Below are 23,550 nucleotides of genomic sequence, written 5' to 3' on the forward strand. Positions count from 1 at the left end.
GGGAACCAAAGGTAGCAGGGGGAACGGATTGGAAAAAGTAAGGAACCATGGGGGATACTGCAGGGCAGAGGGGAACCAAAGGGAGGATGGGAACAGAATAGAAAAAATTTGTAGAACCGTGGGGAAAACTGCAGAACAGAGAGGAAACAAAGGGAGAAGGGGGAACAACTCGGAAAAGTGGCGACCCGTGGGGAACAATGCAGAACAGAGAGGAACCAAAGGGAGAAGGGGGAACAGATTGGAAAAAGTGGGGAATCGTGGGGAGTTCTGCAGAACAGTGGGGACCCAAATGAAGCAGGGGGAACGGATTGGAAAAAGTGGGGAACCGTGTGGAAAAATGTTGAACAGAGGCGAACCAGAGGGAGAAGGGGGAACAGATTAGAAAAAATTTGGAGAACCGTGAGGAACACTGCAGAACAGTGACGAACCAAAGGGAGCAGGTGGAACAGATTGGAAAAAGTGGGGAACCGTGTGGAAAAATGCAGAACAGTGGGGAATCAAAGGAAGCAGGGGGAACAGATTGGAAAAAAGTGGGGAACCGTGTGGAAAAATGCAGAACAGTGGGGAACCAAAGGGAGCAGGAAGAACAGATTGGAAAAAGTGGGGAACCGTGAGGAACACTGCAGAACAGAGGGGAACCAAAGGGAGCAGGGGGTACAGTTTGGAGAAGTGGGGAACCGTGGGGAACAATGCAGAACAGAGGGGAACCAAAGGGAGCAGGGGGAACAGATTGTAAAAAGTGGGGAGTCGTGGAGAGATCTGCAGAACAGAGGTGAACCAAAGGAAGCAGTGGGAACGGATTGGCAAAAGTGGGGAACAGTGTGGAAAAATGCAGAACAGAGGGCAACCAGAGGTAGCAGGGGAAACAGATTGGAAAAAGTGGGGAACCGTGGGGAACACTGCAGAACAGAGGGGCACCAAAGGGAGCAGAGGGAAAGCATTGGAAAACTGGGGAACCGTGGGGAACACTGCACGACAGAGGGGAACCAAAGGAAGCAGGGGGAACGCATTGTAAAATGTTTGGCCGATGGGAAACACTGTAGGACAAAGTGGAATCAAAGGGAGCAGGGGGAACTGAGTGGAAAAAGTGGGGAACTGTGGGGAACACTGCAGAACAGAGGGCAAACAAACGGAGCAGGGGGAATGGATTGCAAAAAGTTGGTAAGCGTGGAGGACGCTGCAGAACAGAGGGGAACCAAAGGGAGCAGGGCGAACAGATTGTAAAAAAGTGGGGAACCGTGGGGTACGCTGCTGAACAGTATGAAAACAAAGCAAGCTGGGGGAATGGTTTGGAAAATGTGGGGAACCGTGGGGAAAACTGCAGAACAGAGTGGAGCCAAAGAAACAGGGCGAACAGATTGGAAAAAGTGGGTAACTGTGGGGAACAGTGCAGAACAGAGCAGAACCAAAGGGAGCAGGTGGAACAGATTGGAAAAAGTGGGGAACCGATTGGAAAAAGTAAGGAACCGTGTGGAAAAATGCAGAAAGGTGGGGAACCAAAGGGAGCAGGGGGAACGAATTGGAAAAGGTGGAGAACTGTGGGGAACACTGCAGAACAGAGGGGAACCAAAGGGAGCAGAGGGACCGGATTGGAAAAAGTGGGGAACTGTGGGGAACACTGCACGACAGAGGAGAACCAAAGGTTTCAGGGGGAACAGATAGGAAAAAATTGGGGAACTGTGAAAACACTGCATGACAGAGGGGAACCAAAGGGATCAGGGGGAACAGATAGGAAAAAATTGGGGAACTGTGAAAACACTGCATGACAGAGGGCAACCAAAGGGAGCAGGAGGTACAGGTTGGAAAAAGTGGGGAACCGTGGAGGACACTGCAGGACAGAGGGGAACCAAAGGGAGCAGGGCGAACAGATTGTAAAAAAGTGGGGAACACTGCAGAACAGTATGAAACCAAAGCGAGCAGGGGGAACAGTTTGGAAAATGTGGGGAACCGTGAGGATCACTGCAGAACAGAGGGGAACCAAAGGGAGCAGGGGAATGCATTGGAAAAAGTGGGGAACCGTGGGGAACACTGCAGAACAGTGAGGAACCAAAGGGAGCAGGGGGAACAGATTGGAAAAAGTGGGGAACCGTGTGGAAAAATGCAGAACAGTGGGGAAACAAAGGGTGCAGGAGGAACACATTGGAAAAAGTTGAGAAGAGTGGGGAAAACTGCAGAACAGAGCGGAACCAAAGGGAGCAGGGGGAACAGCTCGGAAAATGGGGACCCGTGGGGAACAATGCAGAAAAGAGAGGAACCAAAGGGAGCAGGGGGAAGAGATTGGAAAATGTGGGGAACCGTGTGGAAAAATGCAGAACAAAGGGGAACCAAAGGGAGCAGGGAGAACAGATTGGAAAATGTGGGGATTCGTGGAGAGATCTGCAGAACAGAGGTGAACCAAAGGAAACAGGGGGAACGGATTGGAAAAAGTGGGGAACAGTGTGGAAAAATGCAGAACAGAGGGGAAACAGAGGTAGCAGGGGAAACAGATTGGAAAAAGTGGGGAACAGTGTGGAAAAATGCAGAACAGAGGGGAACCAGAGGTAGCAGGGGAAACAGATTGGAAAAAGTGGGGAACCGTGTGCAACACTGCAGAACAGAGGGGCACCAAAGGGAGCAGACGGAACGGATTGGAAAAAGTGGGGAACCGTGGGGCACACTGCAGAACAGAGGTGAACCAAAGGAAGCAGGGGGAACGGATTGGAAAAAGTGGGGAACAGTGTGGAAAAATGCAGAACAGAGGGCAACCAGAGGTAGCAGGGGAAACAGATTGGAAAAAGTGGGGAACCGTGGGGAACACTGCAGAACAGAGGGGCACCAAAGGGAGCAGAGGGAAGGCATTGGAAAACCGGGGAACCGTGGGGAATACTGCACGACAGAGGGGAACCAAAGGAAGCAGGGGGAACGGATTGTAAAAGGTTGGGCCGATGGGGAACACTGTAGGACAGAGGGGAATCAAAGGGAGCAGGGGGAACTGATTGGAAAAAGTGGGGAACTGTGGGGAACACTGCAGAACAGAGGGGAACCAAAGGGAGCAGGGGGAACTGATTGGAAAAAGTTGGGAATCGTGCAGAACACTGCGGGACAGAGGGGAACCAAAGGGAACAGGGGGAACGGATTGGAAAAAGTGGGGAACCATGGGGAATACTGCAGGGCATAGGGGAACCATAGGGAGCAGGGGCTACAGGTTGGAAAAAATGTGAACAACCGTGAGGAACACTGCAGAACAGTGAGGAACCAAAGGGAGCAGGGGGAACAGATTGGAAAAAGTGGGGAACCGTGTGGAAAAATGTAGAACAGTGGGGAAACAAACAGAGCAGGGGGAATGGATTGCAAAAAGTTGGGAAGCGTGGAGGACACTGCAGAACAGAGGGGAACTAAAGGGAGCAGGGCGAACAGATTGTAAAATAGTGGGGAACCGTGGGGAACGCTGCAGAACAGTATGAAACCAAAGCGAGCCGGGGAAATGGTTTGGAAAATGTGGGGAACCGTGGGGGAAACTGCAGAATAGAGTGGAGCAAAAGGACAGGGGGAACAGATTGGAAAAAGTGGGGAACTGTGGGGAACACTGCAGAACAGAGCAGAACCAAAGGGAGCAGGGGGAACAGATTGGAAAAAGTGGGGAACCGAGGGGAACACTGCACGACAGGGGAGAACCAAAGGTTTCAGGGGGAACAGATAGGAAAAAATTGGGGAACTGTGAAAACACTGCATGACAGAGGGGAACCAAAGGGAACAAGGGGAACAGGTTGGAAAAAGTGGGGTCCCATGGGTAACACTGCAAAGCAGAGGGGAACTATAGGGAGCAGGGGGTACAGGATGGAAAAAAATGTGGAGAATCGTGGGGAACACTGCAGAATAGAGGGGAACCAAAGGGAGCAGGGGGAATGGATTGAAAAAGTGGGGAAGCGTCGGGAACACGGCAGAACAGAGGAGATCCAAAGGGAGCAGGGGGAACAGATTGCAAAAAGTGGGAAACCGATTGGAAAAAGTAGGGAACCGTGTGGAAAAATGCAGAAAGGTGGGGAACCAAAGGGAGCAGGGGGAACGAATTGGAAAAGGTGGAGAACTGTGGGGAACACAGCAGAACAGAGGGGAACCAAAGGGAGCAGAGGGAACGGATTGGAAAAAGTGGGGAACCGTGGGGAACACTGCATGACAGAGGGGAACCAAAGGGAGCAGGAGGTACAGGTTGGAAAAAGTGGTGAACCGTGGAGAACACTGCAGCACAGAGGGGAACAAAAGTGAGCACGGGAAACGGATTGCAAAAAGTGGGGCCCATGGCGAACACTGAATGACAGAGGGTAATCAAAGGGAGCAGGGGGAACCGATTGGAAAAAGTGGGGAACAGTGGGGAACACTGCAGAACAGAGGGGAACCAAAGGGAGCATGGGAACAGATTACAAAAAATTTGGAGAACCGTGGGGAAAACTGCAGAACAGAGCGGAACCAAAGGGACCAGGGTGAACAGCTCGGAAAAGTGCAGACCCATGGGGAACAATGCAGAACAGAGAGGAACCAAAGGGAGAAGGGGGAACAGATTGGAAAAAGTGGGGAATCGTGGTGAGTCCTGCAGAACAGTGGGGACCCAAAGGGAGCAGGGGGAAAGGATTCGAAAAAGTGGACCGTGGGGAACTCTGCAGAAAAGAGGTGGACCAAAGGAAGCAGGGGGAACGGATTGGAAAAAATGGGGAACCGTGTGGAAAAATGTAGAACAGAGGCGAACCAGAGGGAGAAGGGGGAACAGATTAGAAAAAATTTGGAGATCCGTGGGGAACACTGCAGAACAGTGAGGAACCAAAAGGAGCAGGGGGAACGGATTGGAAATAGTAGGGAACAGTGTGGAAAAATGCAGAACAGAGGGGAAACCAGAGGGAGCAGGGGAAACGGATTGGAAAAAGTGGGGAAGCGTCGGGAACACTGCAGAACAGAGGCGAACCAAAGGGAACAGGGGGAACGGATTGGAAAAAGTGGGGAACCATGGGGGACACTGCAGGGCAGAGGGGAACCATAGGGGGCAGGGGGTACAGGTTGGAAAAATGTGGAGAACCGTGAGGAAAACAGCAGAACAGTGAAGAACCAAAGGGAGCAGGGGGAACAGTTTTGAAAAAGTGGGGAACCGTGTGCAAAAATGCAGAACAGTGGGGAAACAAAGGGAGCAAGAGGAACAGATTGGAAAAAGTTGAGAACATTGGGGAAAACTGCAGAACAGAGCGGAACCAAAGGGAGCAGGGGGAACAGATCGGAAAAGTGCGGACCCGTGGGGAACAATGCAGAACAGAGAGGAACCAAAGGGAGAAGGGGGAACAGATTGGAAAAAGTGGGGAATCGTGGGGAGTTCTGCAGAACAGTGGGGACCCAAAGGGAGCAGGGGAAAAGGATTCGAAAAAGTGGACCGTGGGTAACTCTGCAGAAAAGAGGTGGACCAAAGGAAGTAGGGGGAACAGATTGGAAAATATGGGGAACCGTGTGGAAAAATGTAGAACAGAGGCGAACCAGAGGGAGAAGGGGGAACAGATTAGAAAAAATTTGGAGAACCGTGGGGAACACTGCAGAACAGTGAGGAACCAAAAGGAGCAGGGGGAACGGATTGGAAAAGGTAGAGAACTCTGGGGAACACTGCAGAACAGAGGGAAAGCAAAGGGAGCAGGGGGTACAGGTTGGAAAAAATGTGGAGAACCGTGAGGAACACTGCAGAACAGTGAGGAACCAAAGGGAGCAGGGGGAACAGCTTGGAAAAAGTGGGGAACCGTGTGGAAAAATGCAGAACAGTGGGGAACCAAAGGGAGCAGGGGGAATGGATTGGAAAAAGTGGGGAACACTGTGGAAAAATGCAGAACAGAGGGGAAACCAGAGGGAGCAGGAGGAACAGATTGCAAAAAGTGGGGAACCGTTTGGAACACTGCACGACAGAGGGGAACCAAAGGAAGCAGGGGGAACGGATTGTAAAAAGTGGGGAACCGTGGAGGACACTGCAGGACAGAGGAGAACCAAAGGGAGCAGGGCGAACAGATTGTAAAAAAGTTGGGAACCGTGGGGAACACTGCAGAACAGTATGAAACCAAAGCGAGCAGGGGGAACAGCTTGGAAAATGTGGGGAACCGTGGGGATCACTGCAGAATAGAGGGGAACCAAAGGGAGCAGGGGGTACAGTTTGAAAAAGTGGGGAACCGTGAGGAACAATGCAGAACAGAGGGGAACCAAAGGGAGCAGGGGGAACACTTTGAAAAAGTGGGGAACCGTGAGGAACAATGCAGAACAGAGGGGAACCAAAGGGAGCAGAGGGAACGCATTGGAAAATGTGGGGAACCGTTTGGAACACTACACGACAGAGGGGAACCAAAGGAAGCAGGGGGAACGGATTGTAAAAAGTGGGGCCCATGGGGAACACTGCAGGACAGAGGGGAATCAAAGGGAGCAGGGGGAACAGATTGGAAAAAGTGGGGAACTGTGGGGAACACTGCAGAGTAGAGGGGAACCAAAGGGAGCAGGGGGTACAGTTTGAAAAAGTGGGGAACCGTGAGGAACAATGCAGAACAGAGGGGAACCAAAGGGAGCAGGGGGAACACTTTGAAAAAGTGGGGAACCGTGAGGAACAATGCAGAACAGAGGGGAACCAAAGGGAGCAGGGGGAACGGATTGGAAAAAGTGGGGAACCATGGGGAATACTGCAGGGCATAGGGGAATCATAGGGAGCAGGGGCTACAGGTTGGAAAAAATGTGGAGAATCGTGGGGAACACTGCAGAATAGAGGGGAACCAAAGGGAGCAGGGGGAATGGATTGGAAAAAGTGGGGAAGCGTCGGGAACACTGCAGAACAGAGGAGAACCAAAGGGAGCAGGGGGAACAGATTGCAAAATGTGGGAAACCGATTGGAAAAAGTAGGTAACCGTGTGGAAAAATGCAGAAAGGTGGGGAACCAAAGGGAGCAGGGGGAACGAATTGGAAAACGTGGAGAACTGTGGAGAAAACAGCAGAACAGAGGGGAACCAAAGGGAGCAGAGGGAACAGATTGGAAAAAGTGGGGAACCGTGGGGAACACTGCATGAGAGAGGGGAACCAAAGGGAGCAGGAGGTACAGGTTGGAAAAAGTGGTGAACCGTGGAGAACACTGCAGCACAGAGGGGAACAAAAGTGAGCACGGGAAACGGATTGCAAAAAGTGGGGCCCATGGCGAACACTGAATGACAGAAGGGTAATCAAAGGGAGCAGGGGGAACCGATTGGAAAAAGTGGGGAACTGTGGGGAACACTGCAGAGTAGAGGGGAACCAAAGGGAGCATGGGAACAGATTACAAAAAATTTGGAGAACCGTGGGGAAAACTGCAGTGCAGAGCGGAACGAAAGGGAGCAGGGGGTACAGCTCGGTAAAGTGCGGACCCATGGGGAGCAATGCAGAACAAAGAAGAACCAAAGGGAGAAGGGGGAACAGATTGGAAAAAGTGGGGAATCGTGGGGAGTTCTGCAGAACAGTGGGGACCCAAAGGGAGCAGGGGGAACGGATTGCAAAAAATGGGGCCCATGGGGAACACTGGAGGACAGAGCGGAATCAAAGGCAGCAGGGGGAACTGATTAGAAAAAGTGGGGAATCGTGCAGAACACTACGGGACAGAGGGGAACCAAAGGGAACAGGGGGAACGGATTGGAAAGAGTGGGGAACCATGGGGAATACTGCAGGGCAGAGGGGAACCATAGGGAGCAGGGGCTACAGGTTGGAAAAAATGTGGAGAACCGTGAGGAACACTGCAGAACAGTGAGGAACCAAAGGGAGCTGGGGGAACAGATTGGAAAAAGTGGGGAACCGTGTGGAAAATACAGAACAGTGGGGAAACAAACAGAGCAGGGGGAATGGATTGCAAATAGTTGGGAAGCGTGGAGGACACTGCAGAACAGAGGGGAACCAAAGGGAGCAGGACGAACAGATTGTAAAATAGTGGGGAACCGTGGGGAATGCTGAAGAACAGTATGAAACCAAAGCGAGCCGGGGGAATGGTTTGGAAAATGTGGGGAACCGTGGGGAAAACTGTAGAACAGAGTGGAGCCAAAGGAGCAGGGGGAACAGATTGGAAAAAGTGGGGAACTTGGGGAACACTGCAGAACAGAGCAGAACCAAAGGGAGCAGGGGGAACAGATTGGAAAAAGTGGGGAACCGATTGGAAAAAGTAGGGAACCGTGTGGAAAAATGCAGAAAGGTGGGGAACCAAAGGGAGCAGGGGGAACGAATTGGAAAAGGTGGAGAACTGTGGGGAACAATGTAGAACAGAGGGGAACCAAAGGGAGCAGAGGGAACGGTTTGGAAAAAGTGGGGAACCGTGGGGAACACTGCACGACAGAGGAGAACCAAAGGGATCAGGGGGAACAGATAGAAAAAAATTGGGGAACTGTGAAAACACTGCATGACAGAGGGGAACCAAAGGGAGCAGGAGGTACAGGTTGGAAAAAGTGGGGAACCGTGGAGGACACTGCAGGACAGAGGGGAACCAAAGGGAGCAGGGGGTACAGGATTTAAAAAAATGAGGAGAATCGTGGGGAACACTGCAGAATAAAGGGGAACCAAAGGGAGCAAGGGGAACTGTTTTGAAAAAGTGGGGAACCGTGTGCAAAAATGCGGAACAGTTGGTAACCAAAGGGAGCAGGAGGAACAGATTGGAAAAAGTTGAGAACAGTGGACAACACTGCAGAACAGAGGGGAATCAAAGGGTGCAGGGGGAACAGATTGAAAAAAGTGGGGAACCGTGTGGAACACTGCAGAACAGAGGTGAACCAAAGGGAGCAGGGGGTACAGTTCGGAAAAGTGGGGAACCGTGGGGAACAATGCAGAACAGAGGGGAACCAAAGGGAACAGGGGTAACAGATTGGAAAAAGTGGGGAATTGTGGGGAGTTCTGCAGAACAGAGGTGAACCAAAGGAAGCAGGGGGATCGGATTGGAAAAAGTGGGGAACATTGTGGAAAAATGCAGAACAGAGGGGAACCAGAGGTAGCAGGGGAAACAGATTGGAAAAAGTGGGGAACCGTGGGGAACACTGCAGAACAGAGGGGCACCAAAGGGAGCAGAGGGAATGCATTGGAAAAAGTGGGGAACCGTGGGGAACACTGCACGACAGAGTGGAACCAAAGGAAGCAGGGGGAACGGATTGGAAAAAGTTGCGCCGGTGGGGAACACTGTAGGACAGAGGGGAATCAAAGGGAGCAGGGGGAACTGATTGGAAAAAGTGGGGAACTGTGGGGAACACTGCAGAACAGAGGGCAAACAAACGGAACAAGGGGAATCAATTGCAAAAAGTTGGGAACCGTGGAGGACAATGCAGAACAGGGGAAACCAAAGGAAGCAGGGCAAACAGTTTGTAAAAAAGTGGGGAACCGTGGGGAATGCTGCAGAACAGTATGAAACCAAAGCGAGCCGGGGGAATGGTTTGGAAAATGTGGGGAACCGTGGGGAAAACTGCAGAACAGAGTGGAGACAAAGGAGCAGGGGGAACAGATTGGAAAAAGTGGGGAACCGTGGGGAACACTGCAGAACAGAGGGGAACCAAACGGAGCAGGGGCAACGGATTGCAAAAAGTTGGGAACTGTGGAGAACACGGAAGGACAGAGGGGAACCAAAGGGAACAAGGGGAACAGGTTGGAAAAAGTGGTGTCCCATGGGTAACACTGCAAGGCAGAGGGGAACGATAGGGAGCAGGGGGTACAGTATGTAAAAAAATGTGGAGAATCGTGAGGAACACTAGAATAGAGGGGAACCAAAGGGAGCAGGGGGAACGCATTGGAAAAAGTGGGGAAGCGTCGGGAACACTGCAGAACAGAGGAGAACCAAAGGGAGCAGCGGGAACAGATTGGAAAATGTGGGGAACCGATTGGAAAACGTAGGGAACCGTGTGGAAAAATGCAGAAATGTGGGGAACAAAAGGGAGCAAGGGGAACGAATTGGAAAAGGTGGAGAACTGTGGCGAACACTGCAGAACAGAGGGGAACCAAAGAGAGCAGAGGGAACGGATTGGAAAAAGTGGGGAACCGTGGTGCATGACAGAGGGGAACCAAAGGGATCAGGGGGAACAGATAAGAAAAAATTGGTGGAGCTGTGAAAACACTGCATGACAGAGGGGAACCAAAGGGAACAGGAGGTACAGGTTGGAAAAAGTGGGGAACCGTGGGGAACACTGCAGAACAGTATGAAACCAAAGCGAGCCGGGGGAACAGTTTGGAAAATGTGGGGAACCGTGGAGATCACTGCAGAACAGAGGGGACCCAAAGGGAGCAGGGGAACTGATTGGAAAAAGTGGGGAACCGTGGGGAACACTGAACAATAGCGGGGAACCAAAGGGAGCAGGGGAAATGGATTGGAAAAAGTGGGGAATCGTGGGAAACACTGCAGAACCAAAGGGAGCAGGTGGAACAGTTTGGAAAAAATGTGGAGAACCATGGGGAAAACTGCAGAACAGAGTGGAGCGAAAGGAGCAGGGGGAACAGATTGGAAAAAGTGGGGTCCCATGCGGAACACTGCAAGGCAGAGGGGAACCATAGGGAGCAGGGGGTACAGGATGGAAAAAAAAGGGAGAAATGTAGGGAACAATGCAGAATAGAGGGGAACCAAAGGGAGCAGGGGGAACGGATTGGAAAAAGTGGGGAAGCGTCGGGAACACTGCAGAACAGAGGGGAATCAAAGGGTGCAGGGGGAACAGATTGGAAAAAGTGGGGAACCGTGAGGAACACTGCAGAACAGAGGTGAACCAAAGGGAGCAGGGGGTACAGTTCGGAAAAGTGGGGAACCGTGGGGAACAATGCAGAACAGAGGGGAACCAAAGGGAACAGGGGTAACAGATTGGAAAAAGTGGGGAATCGTGGGGAGTTCTGCAGAACAGAGGTGAACCAAAGGAAGCAGGGGGATCGGATTGGAAAAAGTGGGGAACAGTGTGGAAAAATGCAGAACAGAGGGGAACCAGAGGTAGCAGGGGAAACAGAATGGAAAAAGTGGGGAATCGTGGGGAACACTGCACGACAGAGGGGAACCAAAGGGATCAGGAGGAACAGATAGGAAAAAATTGGGATCTGTGAAAACACTGCATGACAGAGGGGAACCAAAGGGAGCAGGAGGTACAGGTTGGAAAAAGTGGGGAACCGTGGAGGACACTGCAGGACAGAGGGGAACCAAAGGGAGCATGGCGAACAGATTGTAAAAAAGTGGGGAACCGTGGGGAACACTGCAGAACAGTATGAAACCAAAGCGAGCCGGGGGAACAGTTTGGAAAATGTGGGGAACCGTGGGGAACACTGCAGAATAGAGGGGAACCAAAGGGTGCAGGGGGAACGGATTGGAAAAAGTGGGGAACCGTGTGGAAAAATGCAGAACAAAGCGGAACCAAAGGGAGCAGGGGGAACAGATTGGAAAAAGTGGGGATTCGTGGAGAGATCTGCAGAACAGAGGTGAACCAATGGAAGCAGGGGGAACGGATTGGAAAAATTGGGGAAAAGTGTGGAAAAATGCGGAATAGAGGGGAACCAAAGGGAGCAGGGGGTACAGGATGGAAAAAAATGTGGAGAATCGTGGGGAACACTGCGGGACAGAGGGGAACCAAAAAGAACAGCGGGAACGGATTGCAAAAAGTTGGGAACCGTGGAGAACACTGCTGAACAGTGAGGAACCAAAGGGAGCAGGGGGAACAGATTGGAAAAAGTGGGGAACCGTGTGGAAAAATGCAGAACAGTGGGGAAACAAAGGGTGCAGGAGGAACAGATTAGAAGAAGTGGGGTACCGTGTGGAAAAATGCACAACAGTGGGGAACCAAAGGGAGCAGGGGGTACAGGATGGAAAAAAATGTGGAGAATCGTGGGGAACACTGCAGAATAGAGGGGAACCAAAGGGAGCAGGGGGAACGGATTGGAAAAAGTGGGGAAGCGTCGGGAACACTGCAGAACAGAGGCAAACCAAAGGGAACAGGGGGAACGGATTGGAAAAAGTGGGGAACCATGGGGGACACTGCAGGGCAGAGGGGATCCATAGGAAGCAGGGGGAACAGTTTTGAAAAAGTGGGGAACCGTGTGCAAAAATGCAAAACAGTGGGGAACCAAAGGGAGCAGGAGGAACAGATTGGAAAAAGTTGAGAACAGTGGGCAACACTGCAGAACAGAGGGGAACCAAAGGGAGCAGGGGAACGCATTGGAAAAAGTGGGGAAGTGTCGGGAACACTGCAGAACAGAGGAGAACCAAAGGGAGCAGGGGGAACGGATTGGAAAAAGTGGGGAACCGTGTGGAAAAATGCAGAACAGTGGGGAAACAAAGGGTGCAGGAGGAACAGATTAGAAGAAGTGGGGTACCGTGTGCAAAAATGCACAACAGTGGGGAACCAAAGGGAGCAGGGGGTACAGGATGGAAAAAAATGTGGAGAATCGTGGGGAACACTGCAGAATAGAGAGGCACCAAAGGGAGCAGGGGGAACGGATTGGAAAAAGTGGGGAAGCGTCGGGAACGCTGCAGAACAGAGGTGAACCAAAGTGAACAGGGGGAACGGTTTGGAAAAAGTGGGGAACCGTGTGGATCACTGCAGAACAGAGGGGAACCAAAGGGAGCAGGGGAACGCATTGGAAAAAGTGGGGAAGCGTCAGGAACACTGCAGAACAGAGGAGAACCAAAGGGAGCAGGGGGAACAGATTGGAAAAAGTGGGGAACCGTTTGGAAAAAGTAGGGAACCGTGTGGAAAAATGCAGAATAGTGGGGAACCAAAGGGAGCAGGGGGAACGAATTGGAAAAGGTGGAGAACTGTGGGGAACACTGCAGAACAGAGGGGAACCAAAGGGAGAAGGGGAAACGGATTGAAAAAGTGGGGCCCATGGCAAACACTGCATTCCAGAGGGGAATCAAAGGGAGCAGGGGGAACAGATTGGAAAAAGTGGGGAACCGTGGGGAACACTGCAGAACAGAGGGGAACCAAACGGAGCAGGGGCAACGGATTGCAAAAAGTTGGGAACTGTGGAGAACACGGAAGGACAGAGGGGAACCAAAGGGAACAAGGGGAACAGGTTGGAAAAAGTGGTGTCCCATGGTTAACACTGCAAGGCAGAGGGGAACGATAGGGAGCAGGGGGTACAGTATGTAAAAAAATGTGGTGAATCGTGAGGAACACTAGAATAGAGGGGAACCAAAGGGAGCAGGGGGAACGGATTGGAAAAAGTGGGGAAGCGTCGGGAACACTGCAGAACAGAGGAGAACCAAAGGGAGCAGCGGGAACAGATTGGAAAATGTGGGGAACCGATTGGAAAACGTAGGGAACCGTGTGGAAAAATGCAGAAAAGGTGGGAACAAAAGGGAGCAAGGGGAACGAATTGGAAAAGGTGGAGAACTGTGGCGAACACTGCAGAACAGAGGGGAACCAAAGAGAGCAGAGGGAACGGATTGGAAAAAGTGGGGAACCGTGGTGCATGACAGAGGGGAACCAAAGGGATCAGGGGGAACAGATAAGAAAAAATTGGTGGAGCTGTGAAAACACTGCATGACAGAGGGGAACCAAAGGGAACAGGAGGTACAGGTTGGAAAAAGTGGGGAACCGTGGGGAACACTGCAGAACAGTATGAAACCAAAGCGAGCCGGGGGAACAGTTTGGAAAATGTGGGGAACCGTGGAGATCACTGCAGAACAGAGGGGACCCAAAGGGAGCAGGGGAACAGATTGGAAAAAGTGGGGAACCGTGGGGAACACTGAACAATAGAGGGGAACCAAAGGGAGCAGGGGAAATGGATTGGAAAAAGTGGGGAATCGTGGGAAACACTGCAGAACCAAAGGGAGCAGGTGGAACAGTTTGGAAAAAATGTGGAGAACCATGGGGAAAACTGCAGAACAGAGTGGAGCGAAAGGAGCAGGGGGAACAGATTGGAAAAAGTGGGGTCCCATGCGGAACACTGCAAGGCAGAGGGGAACCATAGGGAGCAGGGGGTACAGGATGGAAAAAAAAGGGAGAAATGTAGGGAACAATGCAGAATAGAGGGGAACCAAAGGGAGCAGGGGGAACGGATTGGAAAAAGTGGGGAAGCGTCGGGAACACTGCAGAACAGAGGGGAATCAAAGGGTGCAGGGGGAACAGATTGGAAAAAGTGGGGAACCGTGAGGAACACTGCAGAACAGAGGTGAACCAAAGGGAGCAGGGGGTACAGTTCGGAAAAGTGGGGAACCGTGGGGAACAATGCAGAACAGAGGGTAACCAAAGGGAACAGGGGTAACAGATTGGAAAAAGTGGGGAATCGTGGGGAGTTCTGCAGAACAGAGGTGAACCAAAGGAAGCAGGGGGATCGGATTGGAAAAAGTGGGGAACAGTGTGGAAAAATGCAGAACAGAGGGGAACCAGAGGTAGCAGGGGAAACAGATTGGAAAAAGTGGGGAACCGTGGGGAACACTGCTGAACAGAGGGGAAGCAAAGGGAGCAGGGGGTACAGATAGGAAAAAGTGGGGAATCGTGGGGAACACTGCACGACAGAGGGGAACCAAAGGGATCAGGAGGAACAGATAGGAAAAAATTGGGATCTGTGAAAACACTGCATGACAGAGGGGTACCAAAGGGAGCAGGAGGTACAGGTTGGAAAAAGTGGGGAACCGTGGAGGACACTGCAGGACAGAGGGGAACCAAAGGGAGCATGGCGAACAGATTGTAAAAAAGTGGGGAACCGTGGGGAACACTGCAGAACAGTATGAAACCAAAGCGAGCCGGGGGAACAGTTTGGAAAATGTGGGGAACCGTGGGGAACACTGCAGAATAGAGGGGAACCAAAGGGTGCAGGGGGAACGGATTGGAAAAAGTGGGGAACCGTGTGGAAAAATGCAGAACAAAGCGGAACCAAAGGGAGCAGGGGGAACAGATTGGAAAAAGTGGGGATTCGTGGAGAGATCTGCAGAACAGAGGTGAACCAAAGGAAGCAGGGGGAGCGGATTGGAAAAATTGGGGAAAAGTGTGGAAAAATGCGGAATAGAGGGGAACCAAAGGGAGCAGGGGGTACAGGATGGAAAAAAATGTGGAGAATCGTGGGGAACACTGCGGGACAGAGGGGAACCAAAAAGAACAGCGGGAACGGATTGCAAAAAGTTGGGAACCGTGGAGAACACTGCTGAACAGTGAGGAACCAAAGGGAGCAGGGGGAACAGATTGGAAAAAGTGGGGAACCGTGTGGAAAAATGCAGAACAGTGGGGAAACAAAGGGTGCAGGAGGAACAGATTAGAAGAAGTGGGGTACCGTGTGCAAAAATGCACAACAGTGGGGAACCAAAGGGAGCAGGGGGTACAGGATGGAAAAAAATGTGGAGAATCGTGGGGAACACTGCAGAATAGAGGGGAACCAAAGGGAGCAGGGGGAACGGATTGGAAAAAGTGGGGAAGCGTCGGGAACACTGCAGAACAGAGGCGAACCAAAGGGAACAGGGGGAACGGATTGGAAAAAGTGGGGAACCATGGGGGACACTGCAGGGCAGAGGGGATCCATAGGGAGCAGGGGGAACAGTTTTGAAAAAGTGGGGAACCGTGTGCAAAAATGCAAAACAGTGGGGAACCAAAGGGAGCAGGAGGAACAGATTGGAAAAAGTTGTGAACAGTGGGCAACACTGCAGAACAGAGGGGAACCAAAGGGAGCAGGGGAACGCATTGGAAAAAGTGGGGAAGCGTCGGGAACACTGCAGAACAGAGGAGAACCAAAGGGAGCAGGGGGAACGGATTGGAAAAAGTGGGGAACCGTGTGGAAAAATGCAGAACAGTGGGGAAACAAAGGGTGCAGGAGGAACAGATTAGAAGAAGTGGGGTACCGTGTGCAAAAATGCACAACAGTGGGGAACCAAAGGGAGCAGGGGGTACAGGATGGAAAAAAATGTGGAGAATCGTGGGGAACACTGCAGAATAGAGAGGCACCAAAGGGAGCAGGGGGAACGGATTGGAAAAAGTGGGGAAGCGTCGGGAACGCTGCAGAACAGAGGTGAACCAAAGTGAACAGGGGGAACGGTTTGGAAAAAGTGGGGAACCGTGTGGATCACTGCAGAACAGAGGGGAACCAAAGGGAGCAGGGGAACGCATTGGAAAAAGTGGGGAAGCGTCAGGAACACTGCAGAACAGAGGAGAACCAAAGGGAGCAGGGGGAACAGATTGGAAAAAGTGGGGAACCGTTTGGAAAAAGAAGGGAACCGTGTGGAAAAATGCAGAATAGTGGGGAACCAAAGGGAGCAGGGGGAACGAATTGGAAAAGGTGGAGAACTGTGGGGAACACTGCAGAACAGAGGGGAACCAAAGGGAGAAGGGGAAACGGATTGAAAAAGTGGGGCCCATGGCAAACACTGCATTCCAGAGGGGAATCAAAGGGAGCAGGGGGAACAGATTGGAAAAATTGGGGAACTGTGGGGAACACTGCAGTACAGAAGGGAAACAAACGGAGCAGGGGGAACGGATTGCAAAAAGTTGATAACTGTGGAGAACACGGCAGGACAGAGGGGAACCAAAGGGAACAAGGGGAACAGGTTGGAAAAAGTGGGGTCCTATGGGTAACACTGCAAGGCAGAGGGGAACCATAGGGAGCAGGGGGTACAGGATGGAAAAAAATGTGGAGAATCGTGGGGAACACTGCAGAATAGAGGGGAACCAAAGGGAGCAGGGGGAATGGATTGGAAAAAGTGGGGAAGCGTCGGGAACACTGCAGAACAGAGGAGAACCAAAGAGAGCAGGGGGAACAGATTGCATAAAGAGGGGATCCGATTGGAAAAAGTAGGGAACCGTGTGGAAAATTGGAGAAAGGTGGGGAACCAAAGGGAGCAGGGGGATCGAATTGGAAAAGGTGGAGAACTGTGGGGAACACAGCAGAACAGAGGGGAACCAAAGGGAGCAGAGGGAACGGATTGGAAAAAGTGGGGACTGTGGGGAACACTGCATGACAGTGGGGAACCAAAGGGAGCAGGAGGTACAGGTTGGAAAAAGTGGGGAACCGTGGAGAACACTGCAGCACAGAGGGGAACAAAAGTGAGCAGGGGAAACGGATTGCAAAAAGTGGGGCCCATGGCGAACACTGCATGACAGAGGGTAATCAAAGGGAGCAGGGGGAACCGATTGGAAAAAGTGGGGAACTGTGGGAAACACTGCAGAACAGAGGGGAACCAAAGGTAGCAGGGGGAACGGATTGGAAAAGGTGGGGAACCATGGGGGACACTGCAGGGCAGAGGGAAACCAAAGGGAGCATGGGAACAGATTAGAAAAAATTTGGAGAACCGTGGGGAAAACTGCAGAACAGAGCGGAACCAAAGGGAGCAGGGGGAACAGATCGGAAAAGTGCGGACCCGTGGGGAACAATGCAGAACAGAGAGGAACCAAAGGGAGAAGGGGGAACAGATTGGAAAAAGTGGGGAATCGTGGGGAGTTCTGCAGAACAGTGGGGACCCAAAGAGAGCAGGGGAAAGGATTCGAAAAAGTGGACCGTGGGGAACTCTGCAGAAAAGAGGTGGACCAAAGGAAGCAGGGGGAACGGATTGGAAAAAATGGGGAACAGTGTGGAAAAATGTAGAACAGAGGCGAACCAGAGGGAGAAGGGGGAACAGATTAGAAAAAATTTGGAGAACCGTGGGGAACACTGCAGAACAGTGAGGAACCAAAGGGAGCAGGGGGAACGAATTGGAAAAGGTGGAGAACTGTGGGGAACAATGTAGAACAGAGGGGAACCAAAGGGAGCAGAGGGAACGGTTTGGAAAAAGTGGGGAACCGTGGGGAACACTGCACGACAGAGGAGAACCAAAGGGATCAGGGGGAACAGATAGAAAAAAATTGGGGAACTGTGAAAACACTGCATGACAGAGGGGAACCAAAGGGAGCAGGAGGTACAGGTTGGAAAAAGTGGGGAACCGTGGAGGACACTGCAGGACAGAGGGGAACCAAAGGGAGCAGGGGGTACAGGATTTAAAAAAATGAGGAGAATCGTGGGGAACACTGCAGAATAAAGGGGAACCAAAGGGAGCAAGGGGAACTGTTTTGAAAAAGTGGGGAACCGTGTGCAAAAATGCGGAACAGTTGGTAACCAAAGGGAGCAGGAGGAACAGATTGGAAAAAGTTGAGAACAGTGGACAACACTGCAGAACAGAGGGGAATCAAAGGGTGCAGGGGGAACAGATTGAAAAAAGTGGGGAACCGTGTGGAACACTGCAGAACAGAGGTGAACCAAAGGGAGCAGGGGGTACAGTTCGGAAAAGTGGGGAACCGTGGGGAACAATGCAGAACAGAGGGGAACCAAAGGGAACAGGGGTAACAGATTGGAAAAAGTGGGGAATTGTGGGGAGTTCTGCAGAACAGAGGTGAACCAAAGGAAGCAGGGGGATCGGATTGGAAAAAGTGGGGAACATTGTGGAAAAATGCAGAACAGAGGGGAACCAGAGGTAGCAGGGGAAACAGATTGGAAAAAGTGGGGAACCGTGGGGAACACTGCAGAACAGAGGGGCACCAAAGGGAGCAGAGGGAATGCATTGGAAAAAGTGGGGAACCGTGGGGAACACTGCACGACAGAGTGGAACCAAAGGAAGCAGGGGGAACGGATTGGAAAAAGTTGCGCCGGTGGGGAACACTGTAGGACAGAGGGGAATCAAAGGGAGCAGGGGGAACTGATTGGAAAAAGTGGGGAACTGTGGGGAACACTGCAGAACAGAGGGCAAACAAACGGAACAAGGGGAATCAATTGCAAAAAGTTGGGAACCGTGGAGGACAATGCAGAACAGGGGAAACCAAAGGAAGCAGGGCAAACAGTTTGTAAAAAAGTGGGGAACCGTGGGGAATGCTGCAGAACAGTATGAAACCAAAGCGAGCCGGGGGAATGGTTTGGAAAATGTGGGGAACCGTGGGGAAAACTGCAGAACAGAGTGGAGACAAAGGAGCAGGGGGAACAGATTGGAAAAAGTGGGGAACCGTGGGGAACACTGCAGAACAGAGGGGAACCAAACGGAGCAGGGGCAACGGATTGCAAAAAGTTGGGAACTGTGGAGAACACGGAAGGACAGAGGGGAACCAAAGGGAACAAGGGGAACAGGTTGGAAAAAGTGGTGTCCCATGGGTAACACTGCAAGGCAGAGGGGAACGATAGGGAGCAGGGGGTACAGTATGTAAAAAAATGTGGAGAATCGTGAGGACCACTAGAATAGAGGGGAACCAAAGGGAGCAGGGGGAACGGATTGGAAAATGTGGGGAAGCGTCGGGAACACGGCAGAACAGAGGAGAACCAAAGGGAGCAGCGGGAACAGATTGGAAAATGTGGGGAACCGATTGGAAAACGTAGGGAACCGTGTGGAAAAATGCAGAAATGTGGGGAACAAAAGGGAGCAAGGGGAACGAATTGGAAAAGGTGGAGAACTGTGGCGAACACTGCAGAACAGAGGGGAACCAAAGAGAGCAGAGGGAACGGATTGGAAAAAGTGGGGAACCGTGGTGCATGACAGAGGGGAACCAAAGGGATCAGGGGGAACAGATAAGAAAAAATTGGTGGAGCTGTGAAAACACTGCATGACAGAGGGGAACCAAAGGGAACAGGAGGTACAGGTTGGAAAAAGTGGGGAACCGTGGGGAACACTGCAGAACAGTATGAAACCAAAGCGAGCCGGGGGAACAGTTTGGAAAATGTGGGGAACCGTGGAGATCACTGCAGAACAGAGGGGACCCAAAGGGAGCAGGGGAACAGATTGGAAAAAGTGGGGAACCGTGGGGAACACTGAACAATAGAGGGGAACCAAAGGGAGCAGGGGAAATGGATTGGAAAAAGTGGGGAATCGTGGGAAACACTGCAGAACCAAAGGGAGCAGGTGGAACAGTTTGGAAAAAATGTGGAGAACCATGGGGAAAACTGCAGAACAGAGTGGAGCGAAAGGAGCAGGGGGAACAGATTGGAAAAAGTGGGGTCCCATGCGGAACACTGCAAGGCAGAGGGGAACCATAGGGAGCAGGGGGTACAGGATGGAAAAAAAAGGGAGAAATGTAGGGAACAATGCAGAATAGAGGGGAACCAAAGGGAGCAGGGGGAACGGATTGGAAAAAGTGGGGAAGCGTCGGGAACACTGCAGAACAGAGGGGAATCAAAGGGTGCAGGGGGAACAGATTGGAAAAAGTGGGGAACCGTGAGGAACACTGCAGAACAGAGGTGAACCAAAGGGAGCAGGGGGTACAGTTCGGAAAAGTGGGGAACCGTGGGGAACAATGCAGAACAGAGGGGAACCAAAGGGAACAGGAAGAACAGATTGGAAAAAGTTGAGAACAGTGGGCAACACTGCAGAACAGAGGGGAATCAAAGGGTGCAGGGGGAACAGATTGGAAAAAGTGGGGAACCGTGAGGAACACTGCAGAACAGAGGTGAACCAAAGGGAGCAGGGGGTACAGTTCGGAAAAGTGGGGAACCGTGGGGAACAATGCAGAACAGAGGTGAACCAAAGGAAGCAGGGGGAACGGATTGGAAAAAGTGGGGAACAGTGTGGAAAAATGCAGAACAGAGGGGAACCAGAGGTAGCAGGGGAAACAGATTGGAAAAAGTGGGGAACCGTTGGGAACACTGCAGAACAGAGGGGCACCAAAGGGAGCAAAGGGAACGCATTGGAAAAAGTGGGGAACCGTGGAGAACACTGCAGAACAGAGGGGAACCAAACGGAGCAGGGGGAACGGATTGCAAAAAGTTGGGAACCGTGGAGAACACGGCAGGACAGGGGGGAACCAAAGGGAACAAGGGGAACAGGTTGGAAAAAGTGGGGTCCCATGGGTAACACTGCAAGGCAGAGGGGAACCATAGGGAGCAGGGGGTACAGGATGGAAAAAAATGTATAGAATCGTGGGGAACACTGTAGAATAGAGGGGAACTAAAGGGAGCAGGACGAATGGTTTGGAAAAAGTGGGGAACCGATTGGAAAAAGTTGGGAACCATGTGGAAAAATGCAGAAAGGTGGGGAACCAAAGGGAGCAGGGGGAACGAATTGGAAAAGGTGGAGAACTGTGGGGAACACTGCAGAACACAGGGGAACCAAAGGGAGCAGAGGGAACGGATTGGAAAAAGTGGGGAACCGTGGGGAACACTGCAGAACAGTATGAAACCAAAGAGAGCCGGGGGAACAGTTTGGAAAATGTGGGGAGCCGTGGGGATCACTGCAGAACAGAGGGGAACCAAAGGGAGCAGGGGAACACATTGGAAAAAGTGGGGAACCGTAGAGAACACTGCAGCTCAGAGGGGAACCAAATAGAGCAGGGGGTAATGTGGGTAATAATTGGGGAACAGTGAGGAACAATGGGGAACAGTTGGGGATCAGTGGGGAACAGAGGGAAAAAGTCGGGAACAGTTGTGGAACAGTGGAGAACAAATGGGAAACAGTGGGATAAATGGGGAACAGTACGGAGCATTGGGAAAAATGGGGAACAGGTTGGAACAGATGCAGAACAGTGGGGAACTGTGGAGAAAAGTAGGGTACAGTGTGGAACCCAGGGGTACACTGCAGAATAATGGGGAATGGAGGGATTATTGGGAAGTGGGGGGAACAATGAGGAAAAGGGAACAGTGGGGAACACTGCAGAACAGACGGGAACAAAGGGGAACAGTGGGGAACAGATGGGTAACAGTGGGGAACAGATGGGTAACAGCTTGAGAATAATGGGGAACATATGGGGAACTAACGGTGAATAGTGGGGAACCTTGTAGACCAGGTGTGAAAATGCTGGGAAACAGATGGGATTGATGGGGAACAGGTGAAGAATAGTGGGGAACAGTGAAGAACTGTGGGGACCAGATGTGGAATATTAGGGTACAGTGGGAAAAATGGGGGAAAGTGGGGAACAAAGGGGTACAGTGCAGAACAGTTCAGGAACAGCTGGAAAATAGAGAGGAACATTGGGGAGCAGGAGTAATAGTGTGGAACAGACGGTAAACAGTGGAGAAAGGGGGTAACAGTGAGGTACAGATGGAAAAGAGATGGGGAAGTGATGGGGAACAGTGAAGATCCATGGGGACCAGGTGGGTAACTGCTGGGAAACAGTGAGGAACAGTGGAGAACCATTTGGGAACAATGAAGAACTGTGGGGAACTGTGAAGGACAGTGGGGAATAGTGGGGAACAGTTAGTACAGTGGGGAACATAGAGTCACATTGGGGAAGAGTGGGGAACACTGGGGAAATGTTGAAGACTGTGGGGAGCTGTGGATAATTCTGGGGGGCAGTGGGAAACAAATGGTGAACAGTGGAGATCTGTGGAAAACAGTGTGGAAAAGTGGGGCACAGATGGGAAAGAGTTGAACATTTTGTGGGCAAAAATGTGGTACAGTGGGTTACGGTGGGGGGATTGTTGGAGAACAGTGCAGAACATTGGGGAATATGGGGAACATTGGGGAACAGATGGTGACTGATGTGGAATATAGGGGAACAGTTGGGAACATTGTTGAACAGTAGGGAATAGTGGGAAAATGGGGAAAAGTGGGGAAAAGGAGGAACTGTGGGGAACAGTCTGGGAATTGAGGGTAACAGGTGTGAAACAGTAGAGAACAGTGGGAAAAATGGGAAACAGTGTGGAACAGAGGGAGAAGAGTGTGGAATAATGGGGTATACTGCAGAACAATGGGCAATGGAGGGGAATATTGGGGAGAAGGGGGGAACAATGAGGAAAGGGGAGCAGATGGGAACAGTGGGGAACACTGCAGGAGAGATGAGAACAGAGAAAACAAAAGGGAGCAGGGGGAACAATGGGGAACGGATGGGGAACAGTGGGGAACCATGGGGAATAGGTGGGAAACTGCTGGGAAACACTTGGGATTGGTGGGGAACAGTGGGAAAAAGTTGGGGAACAGGTGAAGAACAGTGGGGAACAGAGGTGAACTGTGGAGAACAGATGTGGAAGAGTGGGGATTAGTAGGAAAAATGGGGAACAGTTGGAGAACAGTGGGACACTGATGGGGAACAGTAGGGAAACATGGGGAAGAGGTGGGAAACTGCTGGGAAACAGTTGAGATTGGTAGAAACATTGGGGAACAGGTAAGGAACAGTGGGGAACAGTGAAGAGTTGTGGTGAACAGATGTGGAACAATAGGGTACAGTGGGAAAATGGGGTACAGTGAGGAAAATTGGGATAAATGGGCAAGAGTGGGGAACAGTTTGGAAACAGCTGGAAAACAGTGAAGAACTGTGGGGACCAGATGTGGAACAGTAGGGAACAGTGAGAAAAATGGGTAACTTTGGGGAACAGTTTGGGAACAGCTGGAGAACAGTGGGGAACAGTGAAGAACTGTGGGGGAACAATGGGGAACAGAGGGGAAGAATGAGTAACAGTGGGGAACAGAGGGTAACAGTGGAGAGCAGTGGGGAACATTTGGCGAACATTGGAGAATGTGGGGAACAGTGTTAAAAAGTGTTTGACAGGTGGGGAACAGTGGGGAACCGTGGGGAACACGTAAAATTGTTGGGGAACTGTACTATGGAGGGCAACAGCTGGGAAAATTGAGGAATGTAAGGAAGGAAAGGGGAACAGTGGAGATCTCTGCGGAACAGTGGGCAACAGAGGGGAATAGTGGGGAGCAGTGGGGAACGGATAGCGAACTGTGGAAAATGGGAG

At 51.6% G+C, this 23,550-nt stretch overlaps 1 long non-coding RNA gene across 2 annotated transcripts in view; it reads right to left on the reverse strand.

Moving 5' to 3' along the window:
- LOC138750496 (uncharacterized) overlaps positions 1 to 23,550 on the reverse strand; it is a 192,817-nt gene that overhangs the window by 156,947 nt on the left and 12,320 nt on the right. The window lies entirely within an intron of this gene.

Source organism: Narcine bancroftii, unplaced genomic scaffold (assembly GCF_036971445.1).
Source record: "Narcine bancroftii isolate sNarBan1 unplaced genomic scaffold, sNarBan1.hap1 Scaffold_154, whole genome shotgun sequence".
NCBI lineage: Eukaryota > Metazoa > Chordata > Chondrichthyes > Torpediniformes > Narcinidae > Narcine > Narcine bancroftii.